At 40.9% G+C, this 22,949-nt stretch overlaps 1 pseudogene; it reads right to left on the minus strand.

Moving 5' to 3' along the window:
* Window positions 1–15,905: 15,905 nt before the first annotated feature.
* Window positions 15,906–17,189, minus strand: LOC150007861 (keratin, type I cytoskeletal 18 pseudogene; annotated as a pseudogene).
* Window positions 17,190–22,949: the final 5,760 nt, after the last annotated feature.

The raw sequence follows: 22,949 nt of genomic DNA on the forward strand, positions 1-22,949 counted from the left end.
TGTGAAAAAAAGGGAAAAGTCGAAGAAGGTCATTTCCACTAGGGAAGATTATTTAGTAATTACGTGAGGAGCTTGGGGACCAGTCTTGTTTAATGTAGAGGGCACTAAACTTTTGCTAGGACAGGAGCTTAATTTGTACTCTGGTCCTCTTCGGGGCAGGACTGCCTTTGCGTGCATATGGCGTGGCGAGCCCAGGGAGCAGTGGAGAGTATGAGGGGGCAAAGAAACATCACTAAGTGCTTTCCTTTGCTATGAAGTCAATTGTTACACAGAATAGCTTCTGAGCCATATGAAGAATAAGGAACATTATTTTCAAACAATGTTTATTTTTAAACATAAGTAGACTTGACAGTGTTTGAGATGCTCAAGAAAGAGAAATCACTCTCCCCTCTGAAAACTTCAAGTTTAAAAGACAAAACATGACTGGCAGCCTGATTAGCAGCTTTTATTTTTCTTTTCCAAATAAAGGAAACTAAAAGACTTTACCTTTTTATTCTCAGCCCCCTTGCCCCCGCCCCGACACTGATTCTTTCTTTTGCAAGTTAGTGTTTGGAAATGAGAAGAAGTAAGGAGGTGTGTGACTGTACTTTCATTGTAGAGAAGAACAAGCAGAAGCAGCTGATTAGATAAAACAAGGCTGATTGGAGAAAGAAGAAGGGAAAGTTCATAAGTTAACTATTTTTTCTTTTAGGGTAGGATGGATCAATTATAAAATATCAAGATTTCATATGTTAACACATTTCATGTTTCCTATTAAGAAATATTGTAATAATTATTGTGTTTCATTCCATCTTTCAAGTAGGATCCTGTGATCTTTTCTAAACTGCAGATGGGATGCCTTTCATATTAAATCATGTCCAAGGAGCAGAGTGAAGCTCGAAGTCACTGTTACCCTTATACTAAAGATAAATGCACCAAGTGGGTTGGTTTCAAAGGCTACTTTAAAAAAACATTTTATTGTTACTTTTTATTGGGTTCAAAACACGCACATGACACACAATTTGAAGGAGTGCATAGTGAGAGGTCAGATCCCCTTCAGTCACCATCCCGTAACTATCTAGCTTTTCACCCCAAAGACGATCGTTATTATTGTTTTGTTGTTCTGGAGCTAGTGTACCAGAGGCTTCTGTCACAAACACCTTTTAAATCCTCTGATTACATCTGGTCATTAAATTCAAACATTTGCTACCCAGAAAAGTTCTTCGGCTTTTTTTTTTCGCAAGAGGAATGGGTGAAACCTCAGATTTTCTTTAAAAAATGGCAGCATTTCATAACAACCCTGAAGGGCAGGGACAGCCAAACCCCTTTCTCAGATGAGGAAAACTGTGAGTCCAGGATATTGTGTGATTTTCCTACTCAAAAAGGTTGTTGCTGGGAGCACCAGGGTTCCCACCCAGGTGGTCTGAGAGCGCACCTTAGTCCTTCCGCTGTGTGGTAGAGTTTGACCATCACACAGGTCCCTTCTCGTACTGGTTAGACTTTTCCAGTGTGGGTGCAGATTGCTTTGCCTGTTTTGAAATCATCTCTACATTAGCTTGTAAGAAAACGTCAATATTATATGACCAATATGCAGAGTTCCAACCAAATAGTGGTGCATGGTTGCAGATGCACGCAGACCGGTAACCCATCACGCCCTCCTCACCGCTCCCTGCACAATTCTGATGACAGGTTTAATTGTTGCCATGATTCACAAACACTCTCAGGAAGAGAGGCTGAACTTGTCTCTTCTGTTTAGCCTCAGCAAAACATGTTCGGAAAGGAGGTGATTCAAGACAGACTTTCTGCAAAGTCTGTCTTGGGGGTTCATATCTGCAAACTGGCCATCCTTGTCTCCAACCCCCAATTGCACACCATTCCTACCTTGGGGAAGAAACAGCCATGAGGCATTTCAGGTTGTCAGGGGCGTTTTTAGTTTCCAGTTGGATTTCACTGCTTTGAGGATTCTTATTTGCACACATCCTGATTTGCTTACACATGGCCCAATTTAATTTTTTTTTTTTTTTTGGTCTTCTGCAAATTTGGTCTGATAGACATACAACATTTATTTTAGAATCACTATTTAAATAGTGATCATAAATAGTTTCTGAAGCATTAACAGGAGGACATGTTGTTCCCCATTTTCTCCATGTCACTTTGAATTGTCATTAATAATTGGTTTGCATTATCTGTATGCTACTACCCCACTCTCCAAGGGTAATAATTTTGGTGTTATCTTTAGTCTGTGTACTCTGAAAATGACCAAGGAGAGGAGGAGGACTTTTTTTTTAAAGGAGATTTTTTATGTGCATGGGCTGATCATAAGCTTTTACAAAAAATTGAGAGTTCTGCTGTTTATTTCTGATCCTGTAACATTGAAACATTCCTTAGATCTTTGAATGGTCACCTAAAAGCCAAAGCCCACAGTTCTCAATGTATTAAGATGTCCTTTTTTATTTTGTTATATTAAAAACACAGAAACACATGTGACCCAGATTAATATTTTTTAGGATTAGAAGAATAGGCTTTTAATTGCTTTGTAACTATATTAAAATTCATTGAAAACACTTAATTTTTTTCTTTTCTCAGTAATGTACAAAAGAAGGTTCTTGAGAGTAATATTCCTCATTTGTGATATACAAATTGTATGTATCATCTCCATTCTCCTCCAAGGAAGAATTGACAAGAAGGTGACAAGAGATTTGTCATAGAAACCTGGGATTACAGTGTATTGCTAGTCAAGGCTGAGTAACATTGGAGTCCTTTCTGCAGGCTACCATGGAAAAGGATTCCCTGGGGGAAGTCTGAGACCACCTTCACCATCAGAGCCAGGCTACTGATTTGTGATGTGAAAGCTCTGATCTTCGCATACAGGACAAATTATTTCCAAGCATGCTCTAGTAGGATGTCCTCATTTGATGTTGTGGACTGAATGTGTCTCACCAAAATTTATATGCTGAAGCCCTATCCCCTAATGTGATGGTATTGAAAATAGGGATATTGGAAAGTAATTACATTCAGAAGAGGCCAGGGGTGGGGCCTCTTATAATGGGATTAGTGCCCTTATAAAAAGAGAGAGAGACTAGATCTCTCCCCCACCCACCATATGAGATACAGTGAGATATTTATCTGCAAGCCAGAAAGAAGGCCCTCCTGGAGAACCGAATCAACTAGCATCTTGATCTTGGACTTCCCAGCCTCCAGAACTAAATTAAATAAAGTAACTCAATTAATTCCTGTTGTTTAAGCCACCCAATCTACGACATTCTGTTATTGCCAGTCAGAGCTGACTAAGACAACTGCATACTTTAGTGCTGCTCTGACAGTGACATTTTGACTTATTATTTTAGCCCGTCACTCAGTGTTGCTGTTTGAGCTGATCTTGGCCAGTTTTTGCTTGTGACTCTGAGATCCCATCAAGTCTAAAGTCCTTTTATTTTTCAGTGGGGACAGTTATTCTTCAAATGCCTCCAAGTTCAAAAACTGGTGGGAGATTTTCCTAGCCAAAGGTATTTAATTTTCTTTATTACATTTTTCTGATACTTCATTCATAGCGCTCGATCACCTTCAGTTATTTCATTTCTTCTCCCTTGCCTATGCTTCTCCACTGGAATCTTAGCTCTGTGAAGGTTAGGACTTGTTCTCATTTGTTCCTTTCTGCACCTTCAGCCGCTCGCACCATGCGTAGCCCCAACAGGTCCGGAATGGGTGACCGAGTAAAACGCATTGCTGGGGTGGGAGGAGGGTCACTAGGTGAGAGCAACTCAGGGTCGCTGCTGTCTCCATCCCCGAAAAACCTAAGGAATTCTTTGGATGATGTTTTTTCCCAGGGTATCGTTTCCCTTCTTCCTCTCTATTCCTTGTTAAGATGCTCTCAAGCTCGTTTTCTTGCTTTGTTTTAAATGGACCAATCTAAGCTGACGTGTGTCAAAAAAAAAAAAAAAAAAAAAAAAGACCAAGCCAGCAAAAGGAATTCCCCAGAACGCTGAAGGAGCTAACGGGGGGAGCTGAGAAACTGCTTGGCCACAACTACAGTATCAAACAGATAAATGGATTGTAACTTATACTCAGAACTAAGAAGAAATCTAGCACGGATCCAGAATATAATGGTGTCTGACTCCCCTTTGTTTTAGGCAGACTATAAAGCTAGGATCATCGAACACTTATGTTTAGAAAAGAGGGAGAAAAGACTTCTCTATTAAGCAATTAGGAGCCCTAATTGCCTTGTAGTAGATGTATATTTGCATACAGAGAAGGAGAAAACTATGGGTGGAGTATATATAGATTTTCATAATGTATTTGATAATTCAATTTTCACTGCAGTACCCCAACCATTTTCTCACTGGGAGAAAGAGGATGATTAGTCAAAGTTGGGGGACCAACTTGAAAACAGGCAATGTAGGGTATGGTAAATAATTTTAGGGGGGAAATGTAAAGGGAGCAGTGCATAAGCCCATGTTATAAAAAGTTATTTATAAATTAGTTTTAGTTTCTAACTTTGTGACTGACACAAACCTTTCTTTGGAAAAAGATACAGGGTCCTTAAAAGGTAAACAAAACAATAGTTTAGGAGCAGCATAGCTATGCCAGATACCAAGAACAGAGAGAAATTTCTTCCATAGTACTCCTATAGAAAATAATATGTAACAAATTGTATTCTCAATAGCATTTTCACAGTTGATTAAAAAAATGCTTTATGGAGTTATCTTTATACTATCCTTCAACAGTTAAATACTTCAATGTCAAAGCTCAGTGCTTACCATTTTTTCTTAAATATCATGAACCATGGCAGTAATCATATTCATCATTAAATGTATCAGATTGATTGAAAAAAAATATTTTTTGGTTGAGAGACAAGTTAAAAAAGAGATGACTGCAGAAAGTTGATCTATCTGTGTAAGTGGGGATAAAATTGGCAACTAGAACATTGGAGAGGTTTTCAGTGATAGCAAGAATAATATTTATCAAGAGCTCCCCTTGTACTGTGTACTGTTCCAAGCACTTGACATCTGTTTTTTTACCTAGTCTAGTAACTGCTGTATAAAGTTGGTGCTATTATTTTCCTCATTTCATTAGTGATGGAGCTCAGATAATTAACTGTTCCAAGATTATACAAATAGTAAAGGGTGGAGGTGGATTTAAACCTAAGGAGCCTGATTCAGAACTTGTGTGCCTTTCTACTGCTCTAGGGGTCCTCATCAAATACATTAAAAAAAAAAATGAGAATAGAAACCAGGAGAGATATTAAAGATCCAGAATATTTTTTATTTAGAAAACTCTTCCAGGAAGAAAGAAAAAACAAAAACCAGAGCATCAGGAAGAAGTGCTGAAAAATAAAACCGAATGCCGTTGTGTTGGTTTATAATTAGGGTGCATATATACCTGCATTTTTGTGAGCAATTCTGGTCAAATTAATTTCAGTGGGAATCCGTAGAATAAGACTGGCAATAAAAATGGCCAAAAAGATGAGAAGGGAAGTTTGGAGAAAGACTTTATTTGAAGAATAGAGGTTGAGAAAAGGCTGAGATTAGCATCTATGAAATCATAACTGACATGACTAAAATGGATACAAAAAATTTTCATGAAAATAGCTGGAAAAGTAAATATAGGGCACAAAAATAGATGCTGTGCTGCCCTTATTTAATAACAGACCCATGGCATCGTTACCCCAAGTGTTGGCGTGGGCGGAATATGGAACATCTACTGCGGTGTTTAACAACTTACTTAGGAAAATGACAAACAACTCCTGAAAATAGAGATGGTTCCGGGCTGTGTGAGTGATGCCAGAGAAGGTCATCATGGGCCTTATGCAGCCATGTGTTTCTCAAAAACACAAAAGAGAGAAACAGACCTGAAGTGGTCAGACGTGGCTTTGAAGTCACATAGACCTCAGTTTAAGTTCTGACTGGACAGTTCACCGAGAAGTTACTTAATCCCTCCGAGTTGCAGTTTCATCACCTGCCAACTGCGTAGAATCATACTTCACCGGGCAGTTGGGCTTGGCACATAATTGGCACTGAAGAAATGTTGGCTGTGATTATGATTAAGATGACCCCGTGTACGTCTGTGCGGTGTGCTCAAGAAAGCCTTTCTCTTCCGTTAGGCTGAAGACGTTGAGGGTTTCCATTTTATTTTACACCGAGCGGAGAGGCTCAGGCTCAGCTCTGAATTCCTGTTTGCACGTCCATGTGCATGGTGGGAAAGTGCTGTGACCTTCCTTCATCTTGGGAAGTGCATACTTTCGGGGCATTGTCTTATAAGTGACAGCAACTTGTATGTTTATTTCTTGATTACCTTGCCTTAGTAGCTTTCAATTATATATTGATTTCCTATATCTCTTTTTGGAATTTTTTTTTTTGTTGTTGTTGTTACTTGATTTGTTTCTGATGATCCTTTCATGCCTGTAAGGTGAAAGGAGAATGACATTGTGTGTTTGCCTTCCTTGTGAGACTGGATTTCTTTTGTTTGCGGTTTATCTCCTAGACTGAGAGCCCTTGAGTGGAGGGGCCAAACACACTGTCAGTAACAGCAACAACAGTTCTCAAATAAGCTACCTGCCATGGAAATGATGAGCTGGATAAAAGACAAAGTAGTGCGTGCTTGTTATGACTCACATGTTGCCCGGAACTTCAGTCCCTGCCCCATTTTGTTTAAATCAAGCATGTCAGGTGATCCGGCCATAGGCCTGTGGGTGACTGATGCATATTTTGCTGAAGCAAGGTCAGCAGTCAGAGCTGGAGAGCTACCCTGGGGAATTCAGCTGTGACAGTTGCCCAGAAAATTATAATTTATAAAATTATTTCCTAAATGTTAACATTTCTCATTGCTGCGCAATGCTATTGTTTTTGGTCTTTTTTTTTTTTTTTTTTCTATTTGCTTTGTGAGCAGGTGACTCTTTTTTATTGACAACAGTTATGATTGACCTAAGAACCAGGAAGAAAGAAGTTGTTTAGAACTTTGAAATTATATATTCTACTTCCATGATATTTATAATTTCAAAAAAGTAAAAAGAGACATTATTTTTAAAAGGGAGCATCAGCCAAAAACAATTTACAGTTAAAACAAATAGTTGATTAGAATCTGAGATTATGACTACTACTTTGTTATTTTTTATAAACTGTCACCTACCTTGAAGGACATAACTTTGGAAAAATATGTAAACTTGAAAACACATTGATAATAAAGCATGTTCACCCCATCGTCTCTTTACCTTTACCTCAGCTTCAAACCTTCTGCTACAGTCCCAAAAAGGAAAGAAAGGTCAATGAAGAACACTGTAGTCTCATCTAATCTTTAAAACATCTTTAGTTTTATGCCTGAGCTGGCGTGTCCCTGGAGCCCAGAGCTCGTTACTGGAGACTCTGTGTTGCTTCTGCAAGTCTCTCCACAGTGGTTTCTAAAATGGAATCCGCTCAGAAATGCAGTCAACATCCATGTTTGCTTGAGATATTTTTTTAAAAAGGATGTTTTTAATCAACCAGATAAACATATCACAGAGAATTTCAGCTACAAATTAGTGTACTTTGAGAAAGAGAGGGAGAGGAAGAGAGGGAGAGAGAGAATTGGAGCTGAGATGTCCATATTACCTTAATGAGACAACTTTGGACAACTACTCTTCCATGACTGTCCCCTCTGGGTCACCCAAGGCATGCACCTTTCCCCCTCTTATTCTTCACAATTACCAAAAACTTGGCAAGATCACCTCTCCGAGCTCTTTTCCCTGCCTTTACTCTTGTCGTTTTTAGGCTGGTTTCAAAGCATTTTTGGTACACAGCATACTCAAAAAAAAGAAGGAGGAAATGGATAGAAAGGAATAAGGATTCTCTATTCAGAGGTGCTGAAGCTAGACTTTTGTAAGTGATGTAGGCACTACGTTATAGGTGAAACTCTTGTAACTAGAGAGACAGAATGCTTGTTCATTTTAAAATTTTTACGTTAAAAAATATTAACATCTATTTTGGAGAGAATAGACAAAGTTATTAATGTGTTCTCTGGCAGTGAAGGAAGGCTCCAGAATGGCTTCTGGCTACTTTTCTCAGAGAGGGTCCCTGCTTTGGGATGGTATACAAGTTCAAATTCCAGTTTCTTTGTTCCACGTGAACAACACTCAAAAGTCTATAAAGACTCTCTCCCCTCTTCTTTGTTTTGTTTTGTGTTGTTTTTAACCATCTAATTAAGGAATTCTGGATATAGATTAACTTCTCTCCCTCTTCGCCCTCCCCTCTACTGTTTTGACTGCCAGGAACTAGGCACCACAGTGCTTTAATGGAGTTCCTACTTTGATGATAAAAAGCCTAGTTTTTCTCACAAAAAAGATTTTCTCTGCTTCTAACATAACTCTAATCTTGCCCTCCTGACTTTGCTTTCCCTGCATCCCTTCCCTCGGAGTTTCAGGAAGGAGCAATTAAGCAATCCTGTTATATTTCTTCTAAAAGTAACAAAAATGTGGCTTTGAGGGCCCTTCTGCTGGGTCATGACAGAGGTACTTTTTCTACACTGCCCAGGCCATTTTGAATTAAGGCAGGAAGCCTGATTCTAAGCCACTGTTGAACCAAACCCTGGAAAGACAGAAGTGTGGAAGAAGGGAGGAGTGCTGAAGGAAAACAACCTTTTTTATTTTTTTGAGTAAAAAGTCTGGCCTTTGTTCTAATGTATAGTTTAAAAGTGCTGACTCAATGGAATGAATTCGAGGTTCAGGTTAGAATTTTCTTCTGACAGATTTTGCGATGAAACTCATTGAATAAACCCTCTTTAACCTGTTGCATGACATATACATAGAGATTAAATTCTGCGCCTTCTCTGCCCCCGCCCCCACCTCTGCATTTATCAAAATCATTACTGCCTCATTTCTTCTTGCAAAGGGCCCCCGGAAACATATTTACCTGGTGTCCCCAGCGTTTGGGCTGCTGGGGAAGCCACGCATTGCCATGTCCTTAAGTGCCCTGGATAAGCAGCTTCGGTGTATCCAGGAAAAACCTGCATTCCTTGAGTGGAAGACCCACACCCAGGCCACACCTTCAGAGTCAGTGAGGCTAGAGGGAGGCAGAGATAAGATTCACAAAGGGAAAAAATAGACCCCCCCTTCCAGCTGTCTACCTGAATCTCCTTCCTCATGTGGAGCATGCAAGTTCCTGCCATTGTCTCTTCTGATGAAAGGAATGCGGCCCTTGACTTGCTCCTCTTCTTCAAAACTCAGGAAAAGGTTAAGAGCCATTTCTTCCCAGTGGTTGTTCCTGACACCCACTCCTACCCACCTTTGATTTCCCCACTCCCCAGTCAGTCTGCTGCTCTGGGTCCTCCCCTCTGTAGCTGGCTAATACACTATTGTTCCACTTCCTTGTCGGTCTCTGTCCAGACTGGGAAGCAGTCCTTCTAGACATGGGAGTCCAAGAGTTTTAGTAAATCTCCCATCTAGCACTTAATAGATAGATGCACATGGTTAAATTAAATGAGCAGACAAACTGTGGGGCCCACAAAGCTCTTCTAACTTCCTGAACTGCACTGGTAAGCCACATTTATGTTGAACCAGACAGACCAAGCCTAACACTTCTTAAAATAGGAGCTACTTTGGAGGAGGCAGAGGAGGAAAACCATGATAGAAGTGGTCTCCTGGTAAACAAAGTAAGACCTTCTGAAAGGACCAACAAATAAAAATAAGCCAGGAATCTCTGTTACTGTAAACCAAGTATTCTAAACCCAGATTTAGGGCTGCCTTTCTTGATCGGTGTGGGGCAATCACAAATGCAGTTGCCTCGGGTTCTGCCCATGCGTTTTCCCTCCAGTTTTGTGGTACAGTTGAAGTCATCAGAATGCCTGTATGATCTATACCAGGTGTCTCCAACGTTTTAAGCTATGCATTCCTCTAAGTGAAAAGTGTATCAACTTACATCTTTTCTTTCTACATAAATTATACACGTGTACTCGTCGGCAGCCATCCGTCTGGAGAGACGATGGTGTAGCTTCTTAAGAGTCTATCTGCACCGCCGAGAATGGCTGTGCAGTCCGACTCGGGAGTGACACGGTATCTGTCTCCTCCCGTGTTGAATCGACATCTTGCGATGACGCTGGAGTGTCCTCTCCAGTGAAGCTGAAGCTACAGAGCCTGGGCAGGGTGATATGGAGGGTCTGCTGTTGCCCATGCAGCAGACACCCCCTCTCTTCGCAGCTGAAAGATCCAAGGGAAAGACAGAGTCAATACAGCTTGGGTTCAGGTGCGCCGCAGGAGTTGCCGGTGTTGACTACGACGTCAAACCGCCTTAGGGACTCCGGCTCCGGATTTTCTGTCGGGGTTTACTCCCTTAGCCTTTCCCCTGAAGAGGTATGCCGCAAGGCAGCGGAGGTTTTTTGGAGTCAGAGTGTTCCTTCTCTGATGTGCCCTGACTGGAAGATCGAACCAGCGACACTTAGCTCGCAGGCCGACGCTCAATACACTGAGCCAAACCAGCCAGGGCTAACACGTGTACTGCTACCATGCTAATGCATCATGCACATTATAAAACTTCATACGTGTACCTTAAAAGGTGAGATAAAGATGTAAATAGGAATTTTTCTTAGGCCTGGATGGATCATTGTTGCTCCCTGTGTGGCCGGTAGGCTCTAGTTTGGAAGTCAGTGTGATCTTTCCCACTTCTCCTACCCATGACTCAATGATTTGAACCCAGTCAGAAACTACAGGAGTGGGCTACTCATTATGCTTCTCCTCGCTGCCTAAGTTTACCTTTCCTCATCACATGGCCTTGTTTATCTCCCAGAAATGTAAAGATCAATGGATGGTGCCCTTTCAGAGTGAGGTCATTTGTTTGGTATATTGTATATTAATTGATTCTAACCTCTACTCTCTTCTGGGAGAATCTTACTTTATTAAATCATATTGATTCTTCAATTAAGGAGGGTTATAGAGTCATCTTCATCTTTGAATTGTGGAGTTTTTGCAGTTGTAGGAATTTTAGTGGTGACCTCTAGTCTAGTTACTACTCAGTGACATGAGACAACTGAATGAAGATAGGAGTTTCCTTAATACAGCAGATAACCCTTGGTGCCTGCAAAATTGACTTTTCCTCCTCTTCTCTAATTTTGTTTACCTTCCACGGAGTGGCCACATGCTGGAAGGCAGGCTGCAACCCCTCTCCAGTGCCCAGGAGCACCTATTGATTAGGGTAAGTCGGTGATGGAGATTCTACTCAGGGCCTTGCTAAGTGATTGGGTTTGTGCTCAGGCATGTGACATGGTCTGACCAAGCTTCTTGGACAGTTTCTTTCACTTAAAAAAATGGGCCTTCCCTTGCTACCTCTGAGTCTCATCATCTGTAGGTAACACGGCTACTTTAGCAGCCACTTGAGGACCATCGAGGGAGCTGGTCCACAAGGACAACTTGTCCAAAATGCATGACAGAGCACAGAGAGGGACACAAGTGATGGAGCTGTCAACTTAAGCACACTGGGACTTCCATAACTCTGGGCTTTGTGATATGAAAAATAATAAGTGCCCTTATTGTTTAAGCTGCTGCTAGTTGCATTTTCTTGTAGGCAAGTGTACCTTAACTGATACACTTATCCAAGGGGTTTAGAGATATCAGAAATGGAACAAGAATCCAAAACGTTAAAATAGTGAGAACTATAGTGCTTGATTTTTATTTATAAATAATAACTTGAAATAATTCATTCAACCTGCAAAGTAAATTTCTTCCTTTTACTTCAGGAGCTTTAGTCCCTATAAACTTAGAACATTCTGAAATAATAAAATTATTTAATTATAAGAATGCTCAGCTTCTTTGCTTCCATTGCATGTTCAACTCCAGTGATGTTGCGATGGGTTCCTTCTGAGACTACATATTTATTCTTTAATACTGAGCTCTGCATGCCGGAATATTCAGTTACACTATAAACTCCATCTACTGGCAAATATAAGTTGCTTACAGGGGCCTAGGCCCACCGGTCTCTTAGTGAATTAGGGGCAAAACGCCTGAGTGTGGAATCAGGGTTTTTGAATGTTCAAAGTAGAACCCTTTGCAATGCCGGCCCAACCTGCTTTTGCTGCCGTCAATTAGCTGGGACACTCAGAAATCACCCAGGAGCCTAGAAAGGTAGTGAGTGGTTTCAAGTCACCCATAGACACCATAGTAAATGGAAAAGCTTTTGTCAACATCTTTAATGGTTTGAGTTGGTAAATTATTAACAGAATATATGTGGAGTTCTCAGCATTTCAAATATACTTTCTGAACAAGAACATTGGAGAACAGTCTCTCCTGCCAGCTCCCAGGCTGCACGTGTCCACTCTCCTGTCCCTGCTTTCGTCCCTCACCCAGATTATGTTGAGTCTTCCTTCTGTTACAGAAGGGGGCTGCCCTCCACAGGGCTGAGGGCTCTTAGCTTCTCCTGCAAGCTCACCCTTGTGCAGGCTTCGTCATGTGACTAGTTTCATTCCTTTCAACTCCTCCTCTCCTGGTATGTAGGGGAAAGATCACAATTTGAACAAAAAAAAAAAGCAAAATCTTGGATTCCAGTGGTAGCTTTGCCACTTACTAACTTCCAGTAAATCATGTAACTTCTCAGCCTTGATTTCTTCACCTGTAAAGCAAGGACAGTCATACTCTGTGAGTTACGTACATCTCAGATATGTTGTCAGAATCAAGTGACATAATCCTCATGAATAGGCTGTGAACCTTGTGATTCTTGATATTTACAAATTGTATGGCTTGTGTCGATGTTTTTCCTTCATCGGAGGTTGACACACATCTACTCAAATGTTCCAATTCTGACTGACTCAGGAGGCAGCAAGAGCAAGTCCGCATGCCTCTGAGTGGAGTGACCCGTGTGACACATTTGCTGGAAAATATAGAATGTGGCGCTGTTTTTTCACTAAGAGTGAGAAGCAGGTCCTGTTATTATTTTCGCAACAATATTTCCTGACTTACACGTGGCATCCTGGGTAACGTCCATATGCTAGGGGCATTCATTCTTGTGAGAAAAGGGGAAAGATTCAGAAGAATAAAGCAAGGGTGAGTGGAAGAGACAGGTTGTACTTTATCAAGATGTTTTAAAAAGAGCGCTAGCTAATACATTCCTATGATTACATCTGTGGGACAGGAGACACTATCCTGAAGTAGAAGAGAATGCAATGTATTGTCTATTACCATCACTAATTTGATGATGCTGGGCAAAATATGTGATTTCCCATCAACAAAATGGAAACGGAACCTACCTCTGAGGGTTGCTGTGAGCATTAAATGGGATAACACACAAAGAAAGTAGCACATAATGATGATGTTATGTGTATGTACATATGTGTGTATGTGCATGTGCATATGTGTGCACACACTTTAATATTACCCAGTTTCTGGTTCACCGATGAGCCATACATTCCACTGATGACTTATTGATCACTAATAAATCACAGTACTGTGCTGTGAGACAATGAACTCTGAAGGTACTTAGAATCTAGACAAAAACCTAGAAAAGACAAGGGCCCAGAAAACTAGGAAGAGTACAGATGGAAAGTAAATAAAGCTGCTAAATTCAGGCCATCGTTGTCTGTAGATACTAAGAAGTATTTGAGTTCTTTGGGACCTGAAAAAGTCACGGAAGTTGTGCTCCATAGGCAGGATCATGGAGAATGACTATGTCCTGAAATGGGGAAGTAATTCCAACTGTAGAAGCAACAAGGACAGAGGAATGCTGAAGAAGTAGGAAGACACTCAGAATGGCTAGAATGACGAGCCAGTGGTTACTGGTTGGGTCGCAAGGTAGGGTCAGGCAGCCTTTTCAGGAATGTTGCCGTTGGTGCCAAACCAATGGAGTCTCCCTGGCCATTGTTCAAGAATTCTTGTTTCTTAAGAGAGCATCTGCAATGAGCAATGCCCAGGGACACCTCATTAATACATGATACACAGGGCGGCCTGGCCTTTCTCTTTGTAAAGAATTTCCTGTTGATCAACAACATCTACTGGGTGGTTTTGGTGAGTTAGGTATCAAGGAAGGGTATGAAGAAAATAGAGAGCATGCAAGATACCTGGCCAGAAGAAGATCATTCTAATTATAGGACAAAACACACATGTAAAGAGAATACATCTTTATGGAATAGGTGAGCTGCATGTTTTAAGAAAAGACACCTTTCAAAAAAAAAAAATGGTGACATTCTGTGTTGTTGAAAAAGGCGGGGTTGTTGTGAGGTTGGTGAATGGGCAGAGCAACTTTGGACCATGATTTGACTGTGCTTTGTCTGATGCATCAGAGTCTTACTCAGCCCGGGAAGCAGTAGGCATGCCACAGTGTTTCCTGTTTGTCTGGCAGGTTACCCAGCCTATTTTGATCTTGCTCCATCAAAGCAAGGATGATGTGTTCAATGAATTTTTAAAAATCCTCAAATCCTCTTGCTCATTTTCTTTTGTAGTCATGGATCATGATCTCCACTTCTCTCTCCTTAGCCTGACTCCTAGTGAAAGTTTCAGAATTCCTTCCCTTAGTTGCTGATGATTCTTTCTCCTCCTCACCATTTTCATGATGTTCTGGAGGAGGACTCCTGGATGGCCCCTGCTTCTTGCTAAGTGTTAGGGCAAACGAAACCCTGACAGTTATGTTGGCTGCATCAGCAGTTTAGAATTAGAATGAGAGGATGCATAAATGTATTGCTAAATACAAAAAAAGGGTGTTATTCTTGAAAATGAGGTTAAATCATAGCTATGTAAGGTTTTTATATTCTTATAACACAACTGATAGAAACAAAGAAAGCCACCTGCTTCCAGTCAGATACCTCCCAAGTCTTTAGGAAGGTGAGGAAGAGAACATGATGAAGATGGTCCAAGTAGGGACTCCCATCAGCAGGAACTCCCTGGGGGCAGTGACTGGGTCTCGTGTTCCTTTGGCCTAATGCAGTGCTGGGCACATCGGAGATGCTCATTCAGAGCCCTATGTACATGAGTAAGTGAAAAACCTCCAAAAAGGTTTCACAGATTACAGGTAGTTTCAAGTAGGTCCAGAGTCTTCTGAAGCGTAACTTCTAGATTTAACAGAGAATCGCTGTGGGTCCCTGGACCCATTGCAAGTTCTGGTAATTTGGTGTTTCCTTTGAAACAAAACCATTAGTTGAGGCCTGAGACCGAAAGTACCCATACAGCTTTTGTTTCAGAAATGCTATTGATGGTTGCAGAGTCTTTTTATTTCTCGAGTTTTCTTCTCTCAGACTCCTTGCAATTAATATTAGATGCAACTTTAAAACACCTTTAAATTTTAACATTTACATTTCATATATAAATTGTAGCATTTGGCATGTGAACTAAAAATCTATACCTATTTACTTTCTAAATTAAATATGTATAACTTCTCACAGGGATAAATAGAAGACAGTATTGCATAGAAAAAAAAATACACATTGTAACTTTGTCATAGGAATGTCCTTGGGGCTATCATTATTTTTAGAAAGAAAGAAAGAACTATTTGTCACTTGTCTAAGTCAGAATGGGTGGGCGATACAGTCACCTTCCATATTTACAGAGGAGTCATAGTTAGTGTCATTCAAGCATTTTTCTCCTTTCTACCAACAAAAGCAAACAAAACAAAATCTCTAAAAACAAACCAACTCACAACAATAGCAGAAGCAATAACAAAAACAACAACAAAGGATTTAGGTAGAGAGTTACCAAAATTAGATCAGCAAGTGAGATTTTGGAATTTCTTGTGGCTTATATAATTCCAGGAAAGAGATGTTTTGTGTGTTTCTACTAAAGGAAAGTGGGAGACAGGAAAAAAAGAAGAGAAAAAAATAAGGAGAGAAAAAGGTCAGTGTCTGAGTCAGTGTATCTCATTAAGGATATTTGGGGTAAGGTAGCCAATCCTGTTTTACAAATACAATGAAGAACCCCCCCCCTTTTTTTTTAACTCTGAACTTTTTATTGGCCTCCTGCCCCGTCAGGGGATGCTCCACTTCTACTGTCTTTAATGCCTCAAAACTTTGGTGTCATTGACCTCAGACACCACTTTGCCATCCACAATCTTGAGAGTGGTGGCCTTTTGAATGGATTGTCAGGAGTGGCTGTTGTCCACGGCCTCAATAAGATTGAAGTCCTCCCCTTCTTCCAGTAGGTGATGGTAGGCAGTGGTCTCAGCCTCAGCTTGACCTTGATGTTCAAGAGGACCTTGTACTCCTGGGCCTGGCACTGCCCCTCTGCTGGGTCTGGGCCGGCTCTGACCCCAGCTGCGGCGGGATCCCATTGAGCCGTTCCATCTGCCCAGTATAGCGCGTCTCCAGCTCCCTCAGGCTGTGCTCCAAACCGGCCTGCAGATTTCTCACTGAGACCAGTGCGATCTCCAAGGACTGGACCCTACGTCTCAGTTCTGTGTCATCTCAGCAGCTCCTGCCTCAGCAGTCTGTGAGGTGACCGCTGTGGTGCTCTCCTCAGACTGCTGGGACCAATATTAGTCTAGCTCCTCTCGGTTCTTCCGAGCCAGCTCGTCATACTGGGCCCAGATGTCCGCCATGATCTTGCTGAGGTCCTGAGATTTGGGGGCATCCAACTCCATGGTCAAACCACAGCTGGCAATCTCGTTTTGTAGACCATTTACTTCCTCCTCGTGGTTCTTCTTAATGAAGAGCAGCTCCTCCTTGAGAGCCCCAATCTCTGTCTCCAGCTGTAGCTGAGTGATGTTGGTGTCATCAGTGACCTTTCGGAGCCCATTGATGTCATTTTCCACAGGCTTGTGGATGGCCAGCTCTGTCTCATACTTGACCTGAAATTATGAGCAGCAAGACAGGCATTGTCAAGCTGCAGAAGGATGTGGGCATTTCCCACAGAACTGGCAAAGAGCTGAGCCCTCAGGTCCCTGATTGACTTGAAATAATGCCCCCAGCCTCTGACCTGGGCTCCCTTCTTCTCTAGGTGTCCCAGATTTTGCTCTCCGGTCTCCAATTATCAGCCTCCAGGCTCCTCATGCTCTCCAGGTAGGAGGCCAGCAGTCATTCAGGCATTGCATAGTCTCCTTCTCGTTCTGGATGCCACCTATGCCTGCCAGACCCCCAGCCATTCCTGCAGCCAGTCTCCTGGATCCCCAGCTGCCCCCACACCGGTGCAGTGGGACACCGAGATCCGGGAGCCCAAGCCCCCGTGTGCCTGCATAGATGTTGGCTGCACTGCTGACCTGCCTGACATGGTGGCTGGGCGATGGCATGGAGCTCGGGGTCCAGTAGTTTGTGGAGAAGCTGGAGCATGTGCTGAAGCTCATGTTGTTCATGGAGAAAGGTGAGAAGCCGAGTCTCAGGTTGAAGCTGCCTACAATGAATTCTGATAAGGACTTGAAAATGCTTTGGACTCCTCTTGATTAGTTGTACATTTTATTCTCACTTCGAAAATCCCTAATGCTTTAAATTTTTTGAAAGAGGATTTCTTCCTGTTACAGTTTATAAATGCCTCAAAATGTGGGTGTATGGCAAACCATTCCAAATTTATCCTCAGAGAAATATTCTTTAATTTTGACTGCTCTGGTTCTTCATTTGATTTTTGTATGAGAATCCTCAGCTCACTCTGTTTTCTGCCTTTAAATTCATTCTCATGGGGTGAACTAATTAATTCTCATGGGTTTGACTGCTGTTTATGGCCTAGTTTTTAGCCCATCACTGACATTTCAACTATTCTTCAGTCCCATGTCTTAATCAGGGGTAAGAAATCTGCATTTAGATCTATTTCCCTTGTTTAAGAAAAATACAATAAAAATGGAACTTAACTCTCTTGGTTTCCTTGATAAAATCAATGATGCCATCACTTACTGAGTTTCTTAACTTCACAAATATTTACTTGCCAATTATATACCTATTACGCTAAGGTCTAGTGACCAAACAGGCAGAGGCCCTGATCTCATGGAGTATTAAAGCCCAGGTGTAGACATGTATTAGTAAAATAATGACACAAATATATAATGACTAATAAAGATAATGGCCATGGAAAAACTGTAGATTCCTACAAGTGTATAATATAAAGATCTCAGTTAGTTCTAACAGTCAAAAATGACTTTCTAGGCTGCACTTCCTTTAACTTCCATATACAGTCACTGTGACCTATTGGCTGCACCCCCATTTTTACAGTCTCAATCCTATTGGGGACCCTCTATTTCTGATGTTTGGATTACTCCAATTGGATCCTTGGTGGACTCTTTCTATGGCAGACCATCAGCATATGGCTGCCATGTTAATAGTCTTAAATATCCATTTTTATGACTCACTCCCCGACTTAAGGTTATCTTCAGTGGACCCCTGTAGTCTGTTGGATAGACTTCAGGCAGATTACTTTGCCTTAACACTTCCATTGGACTAATCCAAAGCATTTCTATCACCACCTTTCTACTCAACTTCACCTGTCTGTCCTCCACACGCAGGGCGCAGCCTCCCTTCTCTTCTGTACCTTTTAGGTTTCAGTGCTTTTCAAACTGTGAACCCTTATTAAAGAGAGAGAAATAACAGAGGAGGAATATTAAAAGTGGAGAGAGATGAAAGGTAGGCTCCATTCTTACTGCTATCTTCATTGGATTGAAGAAAGGGGTCCAAAGTGAAAAATACTTGAAAATCTGTATCATTGAAGTTTCCATTAAGATTTATCTTCTCTCCAATGTTATTCCTTATGAAGTCCCTTCCCAAAATGCTGGCTTTCCCCTCTACCTTCAACACTGTCCTAGGTGCGATGTCTTTGCTTAGCACTTGCCTTGCATTCTACTCTTAATGACTATGCCTTCTCGAGCCCTTCGTATTTTTTAAAATGTCCTTTGCATTCCCTAAAGTGCTTTACCTTGATATAAATGAATGAATAAATTTATAGACATGTTATGAATGCTGTATGGTTCTTTCAGCTAGTGGAAAATTTCTGTTTATGAAATTATGTTTTTAATCTATTTTCCATTTCTAGCAACCAAATAGATAGAAATAATCAGTATATCAAAGACATCCTGTTTGGGGGTTCCTGTCATACAACGGTGAGTCCTTAGAGCTGGTCAAAAAATAGGAGGGAGGCTTTGTGAGGAGGTCCTTTCTGAAACTTCTTGCTCACTGCACTTGTCTCCCCATTTTGGTCCTCTCCTTCTCACTCCCCCCATGGTTTACATGGGCCTGTTTGCTCATCTGTGTCATATAGGTTCAAGCATTGTATCTTATCTCTCTTAGAGCAGAGTGGAAATCTTTTTGGGGACCAAGGTCTACTTTGTTAAGTTGGAGTAATGTGAGTTTAATTGGATCACAAATATTGTCAGCACTTATTATTCAAGCCTGTCCCTGATAAGGGGACCCTGATACATCCCAAATTCCCACTAAGAATGAACAACAAAGAGAACTAGTCTCTGCAGTGGCTTCGCCCCTGAGCCCAAAAAAACCACATCTGATAAGCTATGTAATTTGCTATAGCAATTTGTGCCAAAAATAAAGGCACACTTTTGCAGAGTCACACATTTCTAAGAAAAAACTAAATTCTGCCTGATGCTAATCCAGCTCCTTTTCTTTCTCTGTCACACTTGATGTTCATGGATAGAAAATACCAGGTTACATCTTAGGTCCCAGGCCATTGATGTCCCTTGGCTAAGTGCCTATGTCCATCGTCCTCTAGTCACCCCAGGCCGCTCTTGCTGTCACACTGAAACCTGAAGGGTGAGCAAAGGCAACAGCAGTGGTCTGTTTTACAACACCCAGTAACATGATGTTTTTAACAGCACAGCAGATTCTTGGCCAATGGCCCTGGTTAAAGGAACAGAGGCACAGGATCTTCGCAGTCATCAATTTTAATGAGCACTGAAACTATTCCAGTAAACTAGATCCCTTTGTTTTTGTTTGCCTGACAAAGAAACCTGATACATCCAAGACATTTATTCACTTTTAGTTCAGCACCAGGACAGGAACTTGCTTTTTCGCTACCAGTGTTAGGCCCCCATTGGTGATCAACATTCTTGTGCAGTCTTTTGGAGGAAAAGAATAAAAGAGGCTACAAGGAAACCAATAACAACAATGCATAGAAACTTCTAAAACTCAGGGTTTTTTTTTTTTTTTTTTTGGCTCAGAGGTTAAACATGAATTGTTAGAGTTCCCTTTCAAAGTTAGAGTCTGCCAAGGTCTTTCGTAGGCTTGGGTAGCTTTGTGGAAGTTACAACAGAAATAAGGAATTTCACCTGCATTTTCAAAGGCAAGGCAAACTCAGTGATGTGCGTGAGTGTGTGTGCATGAGAGAAAGAGAGAGAGGCAGACAGAGATGAAAGAATGTAACAAATGTGTTTATAACTCGATGAACTGAAATATTTTGAAGGAACATTTTCGAATTTTCTTGAACAGTCACATTGGACGTCCTAAGGAATTTCTAAGGTTCATGGTGAATAAGCAGACAAGTAAATTGCCCACGAGGAGATGTTTGTGTGTCAACAACCCCAGCCTTTGCTTCTAATGTCTTTTCATCTTTGTGCAAACTCGTTGAAACTCTTTTTCCAAATCTGAAGGCAACAGGCAGGCATTTGTTTTTAACTTCTCAGATAAATTAAAGTTGAAAGTCCTTGTACAAATCACTAAATTACCTTCCTCATTGGTAATGGATTCATGGCAAGAGCAAGCTGCCATCTCTTATGAATTTTTCTATTAAGAGAAATTCTTCCTCTTTCTTCATTTTTGTCTGTTAAATTATTATTTTTTTAATAAAGGAGAAAAAAAAATCCCAGAAAAAATTACACAAATGGCAAGGTAGTGACAGGGCATCTATCAAAGTGGCTCTGGAAATTCCAATTTTTAAAGTGCTATAGAAATATCATTATTAATGATGATTGACTGGGTTTTCAGAGCCAAGATCTTTCAAGGCTGCTAAGTTAGAGCTGACTGCAAAAGCAGGGGTGCTGAAATGGCTTCAGGGGTCCCTCACCTTGTTTCTTCATTGATTTTTAAGTAACATGTGAGCAGGGTCAAATGGATGATTTTCATTTTGAATTAGTGTGGCCTCTGTCGTGAAGAGCCTTCCATCTTGTTCTGACTGTCAGGGTCTAATTCATCTTCATCACGTCCCCAGCAGGAAGATTCAGATCCTATTACTTTTTGTTTTACAGTTTGATCGTTTACAGGAAATTGGGACTCAGAAAAATAGAGCGGAACCTGCCCGCATTTTCAGTAGAATTACTAAATAAAAGAAGATACGCCTTCATCTGTGGACCTTGCAGAAACTCCTGGATGGTGGCAGCCCCAGGAGGTAGGGGAGGTGAGACTATAATCTAATATTCCTGAAAAATCTTAGTTCCCAGTCTGGGCAAATCTAATACCTTGTATCTATTGTCTTTATAAACCTTGAAGTCCTCTCCATTTTATACACAGAAAACCTAAGACTAAAGAAAAACATGCACCAGATTGACAAAAACCATATTAGATTTCAGCATGGTCAACTGTTACTCTGAAAGTCTTGTATTTTGCTCTATTTTCAATCATTGCCAAGACTGGGAAAAACGACAAGTATAGTTTTTTAAAGTGTAACTAAAATGTGTTTGAAAAAGAGCACAAAAATATTGTCCTGTATAGGTAAGGCTCAAGGCCCCAGTTAGAGGACTTCTTTAAAGGACACAGGGAATAAAACCTGAAACCAACAAAACCAATCATTTACTGAGCAAATCGGTCTCTTTTCTTCCCTCTGAAACTCGTTGACTCTCATCTCTCTGCTTTTCAGAGCGAGCTAGCATTGCTACATTCTCTCTGAAGACTCACTCATTCCCCAGTCCTCTGGGAGGACCAGTTTGTCCTCTGACACCATGCCAAAAAATGGGAAAAAGAAGAGTTTAAAAACTGTCAACCAGGAAATTTTTTGTTTGTTTGTTTTTTAAAAAAAGAAAATTTGCCGACTTAGCCAAGAAATTTTGTCTAAGTTACAGACTGTCAGTCTTTATAATCACTCTTTGTTCTTTTGCTTTTATGAATCCTACATTTTCACCGAGGGTAGATAATCTTTGGCATTATCCTCATTGGCTCAGCTTAGCTTTCGCTCCCTTGGGGTCCTGCTGACTCTCTAAACTTTCAGCTCCTAAATCCAGTGCTGGCTCACCCAGGAAAGAAAAAAGCAAATTGAACAATAAAATGCAAGCTGTAGCTTCCGTTGTGACTCAAGAGCAGAAAATGTTTTTAATGGCCAAGAGCACATAAGTGCCATTAATCACCAAGAATTTATTATTTCTCATTGGGGGCCCCAACAAACATCATTTTGCCCAACTCCATTACTATCTGGGATTTGAAAAGCTTTTGGGGGTAATTGTTTAATTGAATATTTACCTAGGATTGAGAATTTCAAAAATTCTTTCATAGAAATTATATATGCCAAGGAGTAAATAACACTTCTCTTCCTTTCTTTTCATTTTCATTCCTCCCTCATGTTTCTCTTCCTTTCCTTAGCAACTCTTCTGCTGTGTCAGCCTTTCTATGCATGATCAGTTTGCTGTGATCTATGGAAAACTCCCACCTCAGGAATTTGGATCCTTGGGTTAAGTCTTTTTATTTGTTGAGTCCAGGCTACAGATTTTTGTTTTCAGAAAGCCTCAAAGGCTTCTGTTACAGCCACCAATTTTTATTCTTTGAGCTGCTTAGATGAATTAGAACATTTTTTGGGAGGGATCTTTGCAGGCATATTGTTAGAAACACTTTTCCTTTTGAAAAGAATTAAATTTATTTATTGATTTGAGAGAGAGCATGAAAGCGAGAGAGAGCGAGAGAGAGAGAAAGAGAGAGAGAGAGAGAGAGCGAGAGAGAGAGAGAGAAAGAGACACTGATTTGTTGTTCCACTTATATATGCATTCATTTGTTGATTCTTGTATGTGCCCTGACCGAGCATCGAACCTACAACCTGCAACTTTGGCATGTCAGGACGACACTCTTAACCAATTAAGATACCAAGCAAGGGTGAGGAACACTTTTCTAGTGTGTCCCTAAAATATTAAGTATTACTTGTATGTTCGCATAATAAGTTGAGGGGATGCCTTTTTTCCTTTTTCTCCCCCTAC

Source organism: Furipterus horrens, unplaced genomic scaffold (assembly GCF_987537825.1).
Source record: "Furipterus horrens unplaced genomic scaffold, mFurHor1.1.pri manual_scaffold_6, whole genome shotgun sequence".
Lineage (NCBI taxonomy): Eukaryota > Metazoa > Chordata > Mammalia > Chiroptera > Furipteridae > Furipterus > Furipterus horrens.